General features: G+C 40.4%; 1 protein-coding gene across 2 annotated transcripts in view; it reads right to left on the bottom strand.

Annotated features, from left to right (window-relative positions):
- Window positions 1–16,880, bottom strand: part of NEXMIF (neurite extension and migration factor) — a 250,744-nt gene that overhangs the window by 213,956 nt on the left and 19,908 nt on the right. The window contains exon 2 of one of the 2 annotated variants that reach the window (XM_075068796.1): window positions 3,379–3,536. The exons of the other annotated variant lie outside the window; for it this stretch is intronic. The gene's annotated coding sequence lies outside the window, so the exon portion shown is untranslated. The remainder of the gene's footprint in view (window positions 1–3,378; window positions 3,537–16,880) is intronic. 2 annotated transcript variants of the gene reach the window in all.

Genomic DNA, 16,880 nt, shown 5'->3' on the forward strand with positions numbered 1-16,880 from the left:
GGCAGGGGGGGTTGGGCTGGGCTGAGGGGGAGTGGCGGTGAGGGCTCCTGCTGCGGGTATGGGCTCTGGGGTGGGGCCACAGATGAGGGGTATGGGGTGCAGAAGAGGGCTCCTGGTTGGAGCAGGGGGCTAGGGCATGGGAGGGGGCTCTGGACTGAGGCAGGGGGTGGGGACAGGAGGGGAGGGGGTGCAACCAGAAATGAGGAGTTCAAGATGCAGGGGGGATCAGGGATGGGGTGGAGATTAGGCCTCTGGGGTGGGGCCAGAGATGAGGGTTTGCGGTGTAGGAGGGGGCTCTGGCTTGGGGTACAGGAGGGGGTGCAGTCTCAGGGCGGCACTTATCTCAGGCGAGTCTCGGGAAGCTGCCGGCATCTCCCTCTGGCTCCTAAGCAGGGGCGCGACCACATGGCTCTCCGCGCTGCCTGTGCCTGCAGGCACCGCTCCCTCAGTTCCCACTGGCCGCAGTTCCTGGCCAATGGGAGCAGCTGAGCTGGTGCTGGGGCAGCACGCAGAGCCCCCTTAGCTGTTCCTCCGCCTAGGATCCAAATGGAGATGCCAGCAGCTTCCCTGGAGTCGAACGGAGCTGGGCAGGGATCCTGCCTGTGCTGCTGACAAGACTTTTAACCACCTGGTCAGCCATGTGAAAACCGGACTCCTGGCAACCCTAGTACAGACACATCAGAACCACAGGGTATTGTCTACATGGCTTTCTATACGCCCAACCAGTGCCTCCCATGTCTACACTGATATTTTTAGCAGTGTAATGTCCCGCTGCTGAAGCCTTTCCACACCCCAGTGAACGGCTCTGGAAGTAATCAATCGCTAGACTGGAGGCAATGGGGAAAGACTCCAGCAACTCTCCAAACAGCCAGGCGTGACCCTGCCCACACTCTCCCCCACCCCCCAGACTCCACTGAGGCCACACCACCCACTTTCCCGGGACTGGGGAGGCTGTGGCTGCACCATGTGCTCTCCCTCCTGGCGCTGTCTCCCTCACGTGGAAGGGGTGGGGTTCGGGGTAGCCTTCCTCAACCAGCGGTTCACCCACTGCCCATGTGGCACTGGGCAATTGTGCCAGCCCGCAGGGCCCCCCCAAAGCACATGGCCCAGAGCAGTAGCCCCAATTCACTGTCGCCTAGGAAGGTGTTGTAGTAACCAGGCAAGGCACTAACAAACTTCAACAGGACTTTATTTTTAAAGTGGAAACCTATTTTCCAAGGTGCTGCTGCACCCTCAGTAACTCTCACTCAGCCTCCTCATTTCCTCCCCCCTCCTTCTTGTTTCCTGTCCTTTCAGACTCCCAACAGCCAGTGCTCCCAGTTCTAATAATTACAAGCAATATCTGAACACCACAGAAGGCTCTGCCTACATGCCACTGCAAGTGTAGACAAGACCTCAATGCACCCTACAGTTTCCGTTAGATACTGTATTCTTCACTTTGTATCCTAAACTGTTGAGCTGAATTACTGTGCACAGTTAAACAGCTGATTTGATTTACCTCAGAGGTGGCTGCATTTCAGGCGTGGATTGATTGGTATTGCCTGCTTCTCAGTTTAAGTTTGAAAGTTTTTTTTAGGCAGAGAAAATATTACCAGTATATCATCTTCTGCTAACATTTTTGGCACCCTAGTGTTTGTATAGTAGCACTCAATTGCTATTAAAAAAAATACTAGTGGGATCTGAGAATTGTTATACTTTGAGTTAATATACCCACTGTAACTTTACTCAAAAACTCCTGAAAACTAGAATGCTGGCGGTTAATAGTTAGTTCCAGTTCCTGAATGTCTTACTGCATCATTGTCGGTTTTTTAGTAACAGAAAAGGGGCCAAGTTCACTGCTGGCAGATGCAGACACAATTCCATTACAGACAAAAGCATTGTGCCTACTTACACGAGTGGCAGATTTGTATTAATCGCCAGTGATTCAGATGTGAAAATCCTAGACAGGGAAAAGGTTTCAAAACTGCAAAGGGAGGAAACTAGTATTTTGCAACAGCAAATGATAACACAAATAAAAAAAAGGATACAGAAGAGGGAAGTTAATAAATCGACATTCAAAATCAGATAGCTGGATTTTTTTTTTTAAAGAGGGGACAGAATTAAAAATAAATCACTGTGTACTATCTCTAATTTATAACAAACGTTAGTGGGCATCCCTATTATACGTCTGTCATAGCATTTCTCTATAAAACCCTGTTTTCACAGGGGTTATAGATCTGCTGTGAACATTTGCTTGGGACTGAAATGTGGCACTGAAATTCAACACCCTGGACTATATATTGTGATTATAAAAAATTTCTAAGCAGGAATTAAAATGTTTTTACGTTAAGCAGCTGCAAAAAAAAATCCAGACTGTAGTTCCAAGCAGGTTTTCGTGTGTTTATAACCCCTAAATGTGTCTTGTCTTGCAGTGATTAGTCAAGAATATGGTATACGCCGTTTGAGTGTATGTTTGTTGGTTTAGCGTATATTGGGTGGGGAAAGAGCTTGAATAGGAGAGAAAATTATAAAACAAACATTCATAATGAATGTGATCAATGTTCAAATAACAGGAATATTTGAAAAAGCATTTGTTGGGTAGATTATATACTTTTATTGTGCCTATAAGATATGGCTTAGTTTTACCATTTTTCATTTTATTAATAATGTGACCTACACATTATTCTGACCTGGTCTCCTTTTCACAGAAGGTAGAGCTGGAAAGTAGCACACTCTGCAGGACTGTTTTTTCAATCCTGCTTCTGGCCTGCCCTGTAATATCCACTCCCACCCGCTCCAACGTTGTTTCTTTCTTTTTATACTGCTCCCACCGACAAAAACCTCAGATCCCGCAAGAGAGCGATTCCCCCATGCTACAAAACAACAAAAACAACAAAAGCCACTGTTGGATAATATATTATATAAACAGAATTCAGACACAATTTTTATCACTAAAAGACTAAAACCAATCTTGCTTAAATCATGTAAAAATACTTTAACTCCTGTTATAATAGATATTTAATATCTTTCTATCTCTCACTTATCTTCAAAAGCTTATTTTTATATATTCCTGTCAATGGGCCAGGTGACCCTTAATGCATGCTGAATGTCAGGTTGGCATGCAAAAAATCCAGTATATGAAGCTTTGGCTCCTCTAGCAGTCATTTAAAATTTGTATAAAAGCTCTTAAAAGATGAAACGATATGACTCCCAAAGAGCCCAAGAAAACTATACACATTTTTAAAGTTCTCTCTCTCTGTATCTCTATCACTTTCTCTCAAAAAAAAAAAAAATGCATCGGGGGGGTGACGGTAGAGAGAAGAACCATATGCGTTCAAGTAATCTTAAGAGATGGAAACTCAGCAACACAACAGTTAACAATCTCTGAACGTAACTCACCCTGTTATGCTGAGACTTTGCTGGGATCTCACTGAAGAGTGGGTAATTCTTACATACCATATGTTCTGTAATTGCTCATAACAACACAGAGAGGGTGAGCAGAGGATGGAATTCCATCTTCATTGCTGAACTTCCCTCCGTCTCTGCATAGATAGAGTCTGAATTTTAAAAGAAAGTAGAGTCAAGTGTCCAGCTGTTGAGACTCCTGAATTTTACACCTAGATCTGTCCATTAATTCTTTTAGTCACTTTAATGAAGTTTCCTAGCCTCCTAAGTCTCAATTTCTCTATCTCACAGGGGTATCATGAAGTAGCAGTAGAGTTTTTGAAGAATTTTTAAGATCCAGGAATGGGAGGTGTTATGTAAGGGCTTGATTCTCCTCCCATTACAGTGGTCAAAATAAAAGCTCCCATCAAATTCAATGGGAATAAGATTGGACTCGTGTTCACCAGGAAAAGTGTTTTCACCAAGTTACCTAGCATGTGGTGTCTGGCAGGAGGTAAAATTGTAGTAAAGACAAGGCAGTTTGTAGTTTTAACACATTAGTAGATTGAGGTAATCCCAAAGCTTCCCCTCTTAGTGTTTATCTCTACCTGCTAACATGCGTGATAACCACAAATTGCCTTACTTTCAGCAGGATTTTTCTACACAACTAACTCTAGTGAACATATAGTGAGAAAACACCTTTTTTTCTCCTCTGCAGACATACCTTTAGTGGACATTGTTATTGTTACTGTAATGGGTGATTTAACACACGCTTAGTGGTTGGGGTCATTATATGCATCAGTCAAATGTGACTGGCAATATCCAATAATCATTTTAAATTCGCAGCCAAAACCTCTAGGTACCAAGAATGCTATAATTTATTTCTTGGCTGCTCTGTTTTTATTCAAAGTAGAATTCAGTCAACATTAAATAAGGCCAGTAAAAAAAAATGAAACAAAAAAGCTCACTACTAGTAAGATTAGTGGACTAGTAAAGCTATAAAAATATACTGAAATAGCAGAAAGAAAAAAAGCAGTTTAAAATCAATACAACCCAATAAATACTCATGCCTCATCTTACTCCACGTTACTGGGCACCTGAACATTTGAAAGTTTACCATTCGGAGGATTTTCACCATAGAAATCTAATCAGTTTAAAAAAAGCATTTCAGACAGTACATCTGCCCCCAACATCCTCAGAATTTACGTGGTTTTACAAATCACATTTTCCCCAGTTTAAAAGTGTTTTATTTCTACTGTTCTGTGAAAAACCTACACAAAACAGGAGAAACTGATTATACATAGGAAACCTGGAAATTAACTGTACAGGTATTTTCAAATGCACAAAAATACCCTGAAAAGAGAGAGATTCCCCCCGCCCCATTGTAGATGTAACATATTAACACTGGTAAGGGTAAGTAAAAATAGTTCACACAGAAGTGCAATTTTGAAGATGACTGTCCCTTTAAAAACAATATTTGTTGCTAACAACTGAACATAACATATTTTCCATCCACTACCACACCCTTGCCTCAGTGTACAATAAATACCCACTCAGTTTAGTACAAAATAGTGGTGGACATGGCACTGTCTCCTAAAGGCCACCAGAACTGTGGCTGCATGCAGCTCTTTTACAGACCACAGGACTGATTCTTTCATTATATTAGGAAATACCACCATTTCTGCCTGGCATGCAGAGAAGAGGTTAGAGGAGAAAAGTGTGTCAAATGGAGTCATCACAGCAACAGAAATGAGAGAGTATGTTGCCTTCATATTGCATTGCTTCAGGGTGGGTAGGTGTGGGTGTGAAAAAGCTAAGGTAACTACATTCCGGTTCCACAAATAATCCCAAACTCCCTCATAATCCCAGATGGATGTTTCTGCTAAAATTATCATCAGAGAATTAGTTAACAAAATTGACTTTTAAGACCAAATTTTGAAAAAGAAGCTTAGGTATGCATGTATTGCACAACTGTGTACCACATTTTCTCTCAGTTACCATGCACACACATGGAAATCAGGAGATTGTGAAAAACAAGTGGCCACTGTAATGTGAACACATCCATTTAAGAGAACTGCTTCGTATGCTAAATTATTGTTAAATCATTGTAGTTGGGCATGCAAAAATAGGCAAATTTCACAAGCAAAAGAGAAAATGCATATTGCAAGTGGCTTCTCTTCTCCTGTTTAAAAGTTTGGACCATAATCTGTCATAACTAGGTTTCAGAGTTAACACACAATTGACAAGAACCTCTCAAAGCTACTTTCACAATCTATCTGCAGCTTCAATCAACACTGCAAAATGGATTTACAATTTATTTCATGTTTTGAAGGTCATATTCACAGCCATAAGGGCTATACATTTAATTCTATTTTAAAATAAATATTAAATACTGAAGAAACTGACAGGATCACTGGAAAATTGCTTATATGGAGAACCACAAAATAGCTGTTTCAGATAACCCTGGGTCATTGCAATGAATCAATATAAGATGATAGAATGTCCTGCTGATGCAATGCCATGATACAAACATCACAACTCCTAGCAGCAATGCTGCAGGACAAAGTGGCTTCTCAGCTCCGTATAGCCAAATATCACTGCTATAAACATTCTGCTTACACACACGAAAAATGGCAAGGCAACGTTTAGACATACAAAAGTTTGTAAGTTGGGACATTATGAAGCAAACCAGTTGTTATTTGCTAAAATGTATTAATCCCTGCAGGAATTTTGCCACCATAGCCTGAAAATTTCCAATCTTCAAGTCTAACCGCAGTCTTTAGTGGTTGCAGTATTTCATAAAGACAAAGATAGTGGACACTAAGGGCTGGAATACAGAATGTTACAAAGAGGAGATAATACATGCACACAGCATGTACGCCACACTCAAACACTGTTTATCAGATTGTAGCAGCACTGCGGCATCCAGTAGAGTAGATGTGCTGCTGTTCTGCTCACACTTTAATGTGCCACCTTGCAGTAGATGCCTGCACAGCAGAGTAAATACAATCTCTATATATACCCTGCGTAGGCGTCCGGGGTTATTTCTGACTGTCATTATACTTCACTGCCAACTTAAAATGTAAAAAAAAAATGAATAATAATTCTCAAAATGATTTAATTCTAATTTTATAATTGTTTCCAGAACCTTTTCATTATGCAATTTCAACTGTTCATTGAAAGCTTTTCCTTTTGCAAAGTTTTCCTTGAAGCAAGACAACCAAACCAGACTCAGCTAAACCTTCTCCCTCCCCTGCTTTGTTATAAACACAGATATGAATAACATTCAGAACATTTAGCCCCAAGAACAGTTTAATAATGATGCTGCAGCTCGCTTTATACGGAGGAAGCTAAAAAGGAAACTAAAAAGGCTTAATAGGTACAAATATTGTGCTTCAATTGAAATAAATAAATCATGCTGAACTGGAGAAATGTAGCGATAGCAACATTCTGAATGATGTGGGTTCTGGTAACCTTCAAGCTAGAGCCGATTAGGTTTTGTTACATAGGTCCTTTGTGTATTTTTGTGCTGCTATACCAGTTAAATTGACCTCTGCAGGCATATATGTTGTATTGTTTAATGGCTTCACATTTTAGCTTCACTTAAGCCACACACACACACAAAAACAACAACAAATCCCAGTCTCTGTATTTGTTAAGACTATCTGTGACAAAGGAAAGGGAGCTGAACATAAACGCCACGAACTGAAATCCAGGAAACTCTGAGCAACTGGTGCAGAGGCAGAACACCACTTTGGCTGCTAAATGGGAGGCCTGGGCCAAAGAATGGAGTTAGATTTGTTGGCAGTTGTGTGCACTGGGCAGAAGTGTTGCCATACTGGATCTAACCATTAGTCCCACTGATGCAGTATCCCACACCTCTGAGAACCGCCTATAAGGGATGTTTCAGCAGAAGATGGAAAGCCACTAGAATGCAACAAGGAAATTGTTCAATGCCGTAAATTGGGAGAAATTCCTTCCTGACCTGTTATGGTAATCAGCTAACACCCCAAAGCCTGTGATATAATTACCCATATAGAGCTGGCATTACTACAAATACGATTGGTTGCAGAAGTATTCAGTCACAGTATTCGACTCATTGACCTCTTTGTGGCAGTGAATTCCAGAGTCTGACCACACACTGTGGCTTTCTCGTATTTTTATCTATTTAAACCTGCCATTAATGTAGTTAACGGACACCTCATTCTTAACGGACACCTCATTCTTAACGGACACAAAAGGGGCCTGAGCAGTTTTCACTATGCCCTTCATCTTCTCAAAGAGACACCAACCATACAATATGTACCAGGCTTATAAAGGATAGCACTACCACATCAAACTGGTCATTTACTCCCTTCTTTGTTTGGAGGGAAGATGTTGTGAGAACTGCCACTGGAAAGACAGTGGTGCAGAAGAGAAGATTTGGAAAACAAGGTAGAAAAAATCTGGTACAAACTTGTTCATGCTGAAACACCTTTATTTGCTCAGTTAGAATGTCTTGACCTTAGGGAAACCTCATCACGTAGCTGAAAGGAGGTTTCAGCCAAGTTCTAAATATGTATTTTTCTCTGGAGCTTCTAGGAAGCAGAATTAGTAAACTTGGCTACAGGCCATAAAACAATTACTTATGTGAAATTGTTTAAGTATGTAACTACAATTACTAATAGAAGAGCCCAGTGCCACAAATATGAAGGGATTCCGTAGACTAGCAGCCTAGATGCAGACAGAAAGCTGAAGATAATTCCTGAAGGAATATGCATCTCTTTAAGGAAAAACTTCAGAAAAGAATTTCCAGTTAATGGGGATATAATATTAAAGTGCAATCAGGCTCTGATAAGGAAGATGGGCAGCAAGGGTACATTTTGAAACATATGGCAGCTCATCATACAGACTCAGTTTTTGGCACCATGCAGAAGAAAGGGAAGAACAATCTATTTCCACAGTAATAGCCAATCTCCTTCTTTCAGAAAGTTCAATGGTCAGTGGCAAACTAGTTTTCACTGGAGACACAAAAGCCCGGGGCTTAAACCATAGAGAAACTTCAGAGACACTGCAGAGCAATAACAAACCTTCAAGATATTAAAACAAAAGAATGGTGTATTAAGTGATGTGGTAAATGCAATTTGTCATTTAGCGCTGTGAATCTATGGATTTTAATGACAGAGTCTCATTTACATTTAACGATCAATGTACTAGAACATTTCTTGGAAACTGTGGATATTTTCCTGTCTCAGTAGGAATATACAGAAATTTCTTTTCAACTAACAATTGAATGAAAGATTTCTGCCCTGAAACCTTAGTCCTGTAAGTTCTCTCCAGAGCCATGTGAATATCAACGTACTGAACTACAGTCCAGACAAGTCAGCTTCTCCACAAATCAGAGAGATGTTTTGGACAATTATGTATTAGCAATATTTTTCCTCCTAAATCATCTCTTAAACCAACCAACATTTTATTGCATAATGACCATTTATACTATATATATATATATGCTTTAAAAACATTAAAATAAGAATATCTTGTTTTTAATTTGACATTTAAAAGTGGGTTTTTCCAAAACCACTTGAAGTGACTTAGGAGCACAGGTCCCATTGATCTGTTCTGGGACCTGTGCTCCTAAATCACATAGATGCTTTTTAAAATCCCCCCTTAATCTCAAAGCATTATGCATATTCAACAGATCATACATGCACACAGGAATCACTTCACAGACTTTGCAGTGCAACCACTTCTGGATAAATGGCAGCAAATATTTCACATTGTACAGCGGCACTGTGCAGTTTTCAGTCAAAAAAATAAGAATTCCAAGTCCAACTGAAACTATAAAGGAAAATGTAGGGAGGCAGAATGTAATGACCCTAGGCTGCATCAACACTGGCAAAAGTGGAACCCCTAATTCTCTACCAGTACTGCTCTACAAAGGTTGCAACAGTTCAGGCTGTAGGACAGACAGACCTTAGGTAGGTTCAGGCATTTTGACACAGTGTAGCGCTTGGTTCCAGACAATGCTCTAACTTCTAAAGTTGCTACCACCAGAGAGGATGTGCCCTAGTCTTACCAGTACAGACACAACTTTACTCTTCCCAACCGTGATCACATGGATTTTTTTCTGAAATTCTCCTACCATTGTTCCACCAGTGCTAGCAGTCATGGATACACTGGTGTAGACTGGGCACAAGCAATTTTAAATCACCATGTCATCTAGTCATGCTCAGAGCATCATTAGATGACACAGTGGCAAAGTTGCTGACAGTCACTCTGTAATAGCCAATGCATCGTTATCTCAGTCAGTGAAGCTGAACTGGACATAAATGCAATGGTGGAAAATTTTAAGACAGTTGCTAGTGTAGATGCAGCTTTAAGTGTTAGTGTAGACTGGACAAACCTCTTTTCAATAGCCTTTCAACCAACACTGGTTCAGGATTTCTCAAGCAGCATGGCGATGGTTTTGTCTGGTCTACACCAATTTCAATTCTGGTTCAGGAATGACCAACTGCTGAACACCATCCTCAATAATGGATCAGTTTCTAACTGGGCTATAGAGAAATTAGTCTAACCACGTGATTGCGAACTAGGAGTTCCTGAGCTTTTCTCCAGATTCATACTAACTCTCTCTGTGAACACACATAGCCCGATGTCAATGGGAGATGTGTATGCTCAGCACTTTTGAAAAATCAGGCCATTAACTTCCCTACCTCAGTTTCCCCCATCTGTAACATGGGAATAACAAATCTTCACAAATGAGTATTTCAATATATAAAAAGTGCTATAAGAACTGTTGTTGTTGTTATTATTATAGCAAATTCAGCTAAAATCAACATGGCAAAATAGGCACCAAGACCTTTTAAACACTTACCATGTAATTGCATAGATATTTGCTGTTTCTCTCTTATGATTCTAAAAGTCACAAAAAAGGATTTTTTTTTATGAAGGGTAGTAAATGGAATTTGTTCATAGCTGGTTTGAAAGATGGATTATTCTTTGTTAGCTATACAAAACTCAAAAGCATGTGATGGTGCTTGCAGATAAGATGAAGAAAAGCTCATGCTCCAAATAGCTCACAATCAGTTTTTAAACAGATCTACTTTTTGATTCCTTCCTCCTCCTTCACATAAAACTAAAATGATCATGCTGTGAATTATGCTGACTTTCTGATTTCTTGTACATTTCTGTCCATTCATGGCTTGGTCCTACTCTAATTTAAAGTAATGGCAAAACTCCCATTGATTTTAATGGAGTAGGATGACAACAGGGAAACTTGTCCTTTGCCTGTCTGCTGTTTTGTTCTTTGTGCAAGTGCAGTGACTACTAGGCACAGGATGTCAGAGCAACAAATACTACAGACAAGCAACGGCAAGTTTCCCCGTCATGATGCTGTGCCAATGTGCTCATCCATCCTTGAGCTTGGGCATCCTTTCTCTTCCAGTAATGGAACAAAGAACCAAACCATACTAGGTTTTACCAAACTAGGTAGTGAGCTTTTGATACAGACACCCAAAACTGCTAGCTTCACTTCCACTGAAGAGCAATATTGGCAGCCTAGAAACAAAAAGCTTATGCACTAAACCATTCTGATCCCCGACTACCCTGTCAAATCATTTCTAACTCTTAATTAAAATGACTATTGTTGATAGTGTAAAGTGAATGCAGGTTCTAGTCTCATTTGGTAAAAGTTCCGTTCTCAGACACATTTATGATCCATTCAGAGATTCCCTCAAGAGAACGGATCTGAGTAAGAAAGACTCAGGACTCTACCGTTCTCACTGAAAACATGCTGGTCAATCCACTTACATTAAAAATAACAACCTAATTAAGGATTAAGTCACCAATAATCATTTTAGGAGAAACATGTAATATCAGGGTTCAGAGTGGTAGCCGTGTTAGCCTGTATCAGCAAAAATAACGAGGAGTCCTTGCGGCACCTTAGAGACTAACAAATTTATTTGGGCATACGCTTTCGTGGGCTAGAACCCACTTCATCAGATGCATCTACACAAACATTCCACACAAAGATGGACTACAAGCCATCAGGAATAGAATCCCTGATACTATCACGGCAAACCTGGTGGCTGAACCTTGTGACTTTGTCCTCACCCACAACTATTTCAGATTTGGGGACAACTTATACCTTCAAGCCAACGGGACTGCTATGGGTACCTGCATGGCCCCACAGTATGCCAACATTTTTATGGCTGACTTAGAACAGCGCTTCCTCAGCTCTCGTCCCCTTATGCCCCTATTCTACTTGTGCTTCATTGCTGACATCATCATCTGGACCCTTAAGGAATTCCACCAAGATTTCAACAATTTCCACCCCACCATCAACCTCAGCCTGGACCAGTCCACACAAGAGGTCCACTTCCTAGACACTACAGTGCTAATAAGCGATGGTCACATAAACACAACCCTATACCGCAAACCTGCTGACTGCTATACTTACCTACATGCCTCCAGCTTTCATCCAGACCACATCACATGATCCATTATCTACAGCCAAACTCTAAGATACAACCGCATTTGCTCCAATCCCTCAGACAAAGGCAAACACCTATAGGATCTCTATCAAACATTCTTAAAACTACAATACCCACCTGGTGAAGTGAAGAAACAGACTGACAGAGCCAGAAGGGTACCCAGAAGTCACTTTCTACAAGACAGGCCCAACAAAGAAAGCAACAGAACGCCATTAGTCATCACCTACAGCTCCCAACTAAAACCTCTCCAGTGCATCATCAAGGATCTACAATCTATCCTGAAGGATGATCCCTCACTCTCACAGATCTTGGGAGATAGATCAGTCCTTGCTTACAGACAGCTCCTCAACCTGGAGCAAATACTCACCAGCAACTACACACCATACAACAAAAACACCAACCCAGGAACCAAACCCTGCAACAAACCCCGGTGCCAACTCTGTCCATGTATCTATTCAGGGGACACCATCATAGGACCTAATCACATCAGTGACACCATCAAGGGCTCGTTCACCTGCACATCTACCAATGTGGTATATGCCATCATGTGCCAGCAATGCCCCTCTGCCATGTACATTGGCCAAACCATACAGTCTCTATGAAAAGAATAAATGGACACGAATCTGACATCAGGAATCACAAAATTCAAAACCCAGTAGGAGAACACTTCGATCTCTCTGGTCACTCAATAACAAACCTAAAAGTGGCAATTCTTCAACAACAAAAAAACTTCAAAAACAGACTCCAACATGAAACAGCAGAACTGGAATTAATTTGCAAACTGGACACCATCAGATTTGGCCTGAATAAAGACTGGCAGTGGTTGAGTCATTACAAAACTTAAACCTAATTTCTCCCTGCAGTTACTCACACCTTCTTGTCAACTGTCTGAAATGGGCCACCGTCATTACCACTTCAAAAGTTGCATCTGATGTAGTGGGTTTTAGCCCACGAAAGCTTATGCCCAAATAAATCTGTTAGTCTCTAAGGTGCCACAAGGACTCCTCATTTTTTTTTTTATGTAGTATCAGAAGTCACGCCACTAAGGGCTTGTTTATATACAAAATTATGGCGCTTTAGCTATACCGGTACAACACCCCTAGTAAAGATTCAGTTATACTGCTTTGATGGCTATTATACAACTATAGCTTATTCCTGTATGGGAAGGGGAATAAGCTGTACCAGAGAAAGGCACTTTTAATACTTACTGCTTTAACTGGGTCCATACTAGGGGTTGTACCTGTACCTGTGTGGAGACGAGGCCTAAACATTTGCAGAAGAGAAGACCAGAACCTGTTTTGAGCCAAATAAAAGTATGGATAAGCCTCAAGAAAGGCTTGTCCACATGGTCCCACATTCTGGAGTACGTGGATGTGAGCTGCAGTCCCCACTTCATGCTGCACTATAAGGACCCCACGTGGACACTGCTGGTGTTATGTCAAAGAGAGGACTAAATTAACGTGAAGTAGGTACCTTTTCATTTGTGCGAAGCAGCATCCAAATGGCATTGCTACAGTGCAGAACGCTAGTGTATGCCACAATTCACAACCCAGCAGTCCGAACTGCAGGGCTGTGTAGACTTGACCTCATTCTCACTTTGCTAATCTACAAAACCACTTATTTTCACCCAAATAAATCAACCAGCAGTCTCACTCTGCTTCTCAGAGTGCTACAGTGGAGGCTGTTAACAGACTGGGAAATGAGAGTGCTCAACACCTTACAAAATTAGGCCCTTACTAAGCCTTTGCTGCTTCCACTAAATATACTGACGTATATATACTTGGATGGTGTGTGGTACAACCCCAATATAAGTGCTAGTCTACACACACTTCGCTCAAGGAGATTCCTTATCTAGGTGATAAGTATAAACAGATTTAAGTGCATCCACACAAGGGTTTGAACCAGTTTAAGTAATTTCATTTAAAAACTGATTGATTTTAGTTAAGCCATTGCACTTTTTGCATGCTGACAAGGTCTAAAACGAAAATGCACTTGTCATACTAAATGAACTAATATATTCTGGGTCACATCTTGATATCATCATGTTTGTTTTTCAAGTAACAAAATGTCCATTGGTGAGAATTAGAAGGTTTTAATGGAATCTGAATTTTAACTACCTGAATGTTTTTAAAACATCTCCCACAATAAGCAAAATTTTACTTCCAAAAGCCAAACATTGAGATATCATCAATGAAAATCCTTAAAAATGATAGGACCAAGGAGCACTTATTTTTTAAATGATAAAGCATTCACTCTGTTCCAGGACTGAACAGTAAAGCTTGTATCTCATTTAATTACACTTATTTAATCACTTGCATACGTGTTTCCTACCCTGAGGAGATTCTGCATGCAATCCAAAGCACCTCAGACCAAAGTCTGCCACTGAATTCTTCACATCTGCTTTATGCATTCCAGTCATCAGAATGTGCAGTTAGTATGCCATTAGGAATTATACAAATAATTGCCCAAGTGGATAGGCTGAATTATTTTAGAAAAGTTGAACTATGTATTTTGTAAAATAATGCAAGTCATGATGAAATACAACAAAGATCCTTGCAACAAAAGTCCTCTGTGTGCCATGAAGCTCCCCATCCTCTGTCAGAACAATGGATTTGGTTGGGTTTTTTTTAAGTCATACCCATATTTTGTATACAAATGACACTAGTAATACATGTTTTCAGGTGCACCCAACTTGTATACTAATCTTGGACGTCTAAATTTCTTTTAGCATTACACCTCTGCTCCATGTTTGTCAAACACAGATGAAATTTAAAAAAAAAACAAAAAACAGAATATCACATAACGAAGCATATTTTAATAAAATAAAATAAATCATATTCCCATATCACAATAACCGTAGTATTGGTATAGCAGATTGAAAAATTAACTTTATTGTTCATTGTTCTGTTTTCTACTTTAGATTCAATCATGTTTGTATTAGTTCTAATATTTCCAACTAGTTGCTCTATTGTTAGAAGAACTAAAAGGGTAGTAAATAAGTATTTTGGTTTCATTCCCCTTCTAGGGTTTCCCTTTAATGAAGAAACATTTACCTGACAATTTGCTCTTGGGATTAAGTAAAAGGCATTCACTTGTCTTCTAAATGTGAGAAGTATATTGTTCAAGACATTCTGTTTAAAACGGCCACTCAACCCAGTCAAAGGCCTTCCCTGCATCAATAAACAACAAGGCAAGTTTATTTTACTCTGTTGAATGAATAGAATTCAATATACGTTATAGATTAGGTGAAGAACGTCTTCTTCGCATATGAAGTCTGACTGATATTTATCACTTGTTTGATTATAGTCTCCATTCTAATTATCATATTTTAGCATAAACGTTAATATCTATTGTACATTTAGAACAGAAATGGGTTCATAGGATCCACAATTATTCATAGGTGTATGTTCCCTGTGTATCACTGTGATGGTAGCTTGCTGCATACTTTCCAGGAGACTATCCTTTTCTAGATTTCAGTAGGATTCTACTTAATGTGGACAAATGTTCAGTTCTTGCATAAAATTTTTAAAGAATGTGGGTGTACAGACATCTGATCTTGGGTTTAAAATTGTTGATAGCCCTTTTGTTGTCTGCTTCAGATACTGGCACCTCTAATGCACCAAAATTGCATTGTCATCTTTTTTAAAATAGGAATTTTACTTTAAACTCTGCTATATCTGCTCTGTATTTCCATAATGTGATATATACAAATTGGCATGGAAATCCAGAAAGGCAAATTTAATAGATCTAAGATCTTAGAGAAAATCTACAAGAATGGTTTATGATCTTGAAAACACACCTTACTCTGAGCTTAAAGAAATTCAATTTATTTAGCTTATTGAAGAGAAGGCTGAGAGAGGACTTGATCATGATCTACTGTCACCTATACAGGAAAAAGATTTCTGAGAGCAGAAATCTCTTTAATCTAGCAAATGAAGGCATAACAAGACCCAATACCTGGAAGTTGAAGACAGAAAAGTTCAAACTAGAAATAAGGCACTTTAAAAAAAAACAAACCCAATAAAAAAACAGTGAAGATAGTTAACCACTGGAACAGATTACCAAGTGACGTAGCAATTCCTCCATTGCTTGAAGTCAATATTGGATCTCTTTCTAAAATATATTCACATTCAACCAAGTTATTAGGCCAGATGCAAGAATTAGCACTGAAGTTCTATGTCCTGTGTTACACAAATCAGATTAGATTAGATGATCATGCTTTCAGCCTTAAAAAAATCCATTAACCTAGAATTTCTTACCTTATCCCTTTCAGTTTCCAACAACTATCAGTGCTGCCAACTCTTACAATTTTATCACTAGTCCCCTGACTTTTTATGTATTTATTAATGTTCCAGCTCCTGGAGGAACATGATTAAGTGAAAATATCAGCTTCTCTTCCCCTCCTGCCAAAGTAAGTTTCCAGCAGTCATATTTGTGGAGAAAACCTTGGAAATGTGAACCCAATGGACTTTAAAGACTAAAAAACTGAATGCAAATAAAAAGATATCAACCATGGGTGGCAGGTATCACAGGCCAGGGGAGGCCGTGCCTCCCCAAACAGTCTGGCATAGCCCTGCCCATGCTCCATCCCTAGGACCATTCCTGCAGTTCCTTCCCAGTTTCTGATCTTCTGTAGCCCAGGCTGGCTAAGGCATGCTACCAGGACTTGGGCCGCCTGGCGCTGGGGCCAGGGCCATGCCACTCGCATAGCGCTCAGGGCCTGTGCCGGTTGAGGGCTTGCCCGGAGCTCAGGGGCTGGGGGTGGCTGTGCTGCCAGGCCACCCGGAGCTGAGGGTACTCAGACGGCCCATGGCTGGGGTGTGGGAGGGTGCTCTGGGCTCCTGCGGGGGAGGGGACAGAAGGGACGGGGTTGGGGGCTAGCCTCCCCAACAGCCAGTTCACCGGCTGCCCATGATCCCAACACAAGGCCTGTCAATACACTGGAATTCCATTTCAAGAAAAAAATTTAGGTTTCAATATTTGGTTACTTTCTCCGCTGGGACAAAAATGAGACCTTTAACTTTTTTTTTTTTTTTTTTTTTT

The sequence above is a fragment of the Chelonoidis abingdonii genome, chromosome 8, assembly GCF_003597395.2.
Source record: "Chelonoidis abingdonii isolate Lonesome George chromosome 8, CheloAbing_2.0, whole genome shotgun sequence".
NCBI classification, from domain to species: Eukaryota; Metazoa; Chordata; order Testudines; family Testudinidae; genus Chelonoidis; species Chelonoidis abingdonii.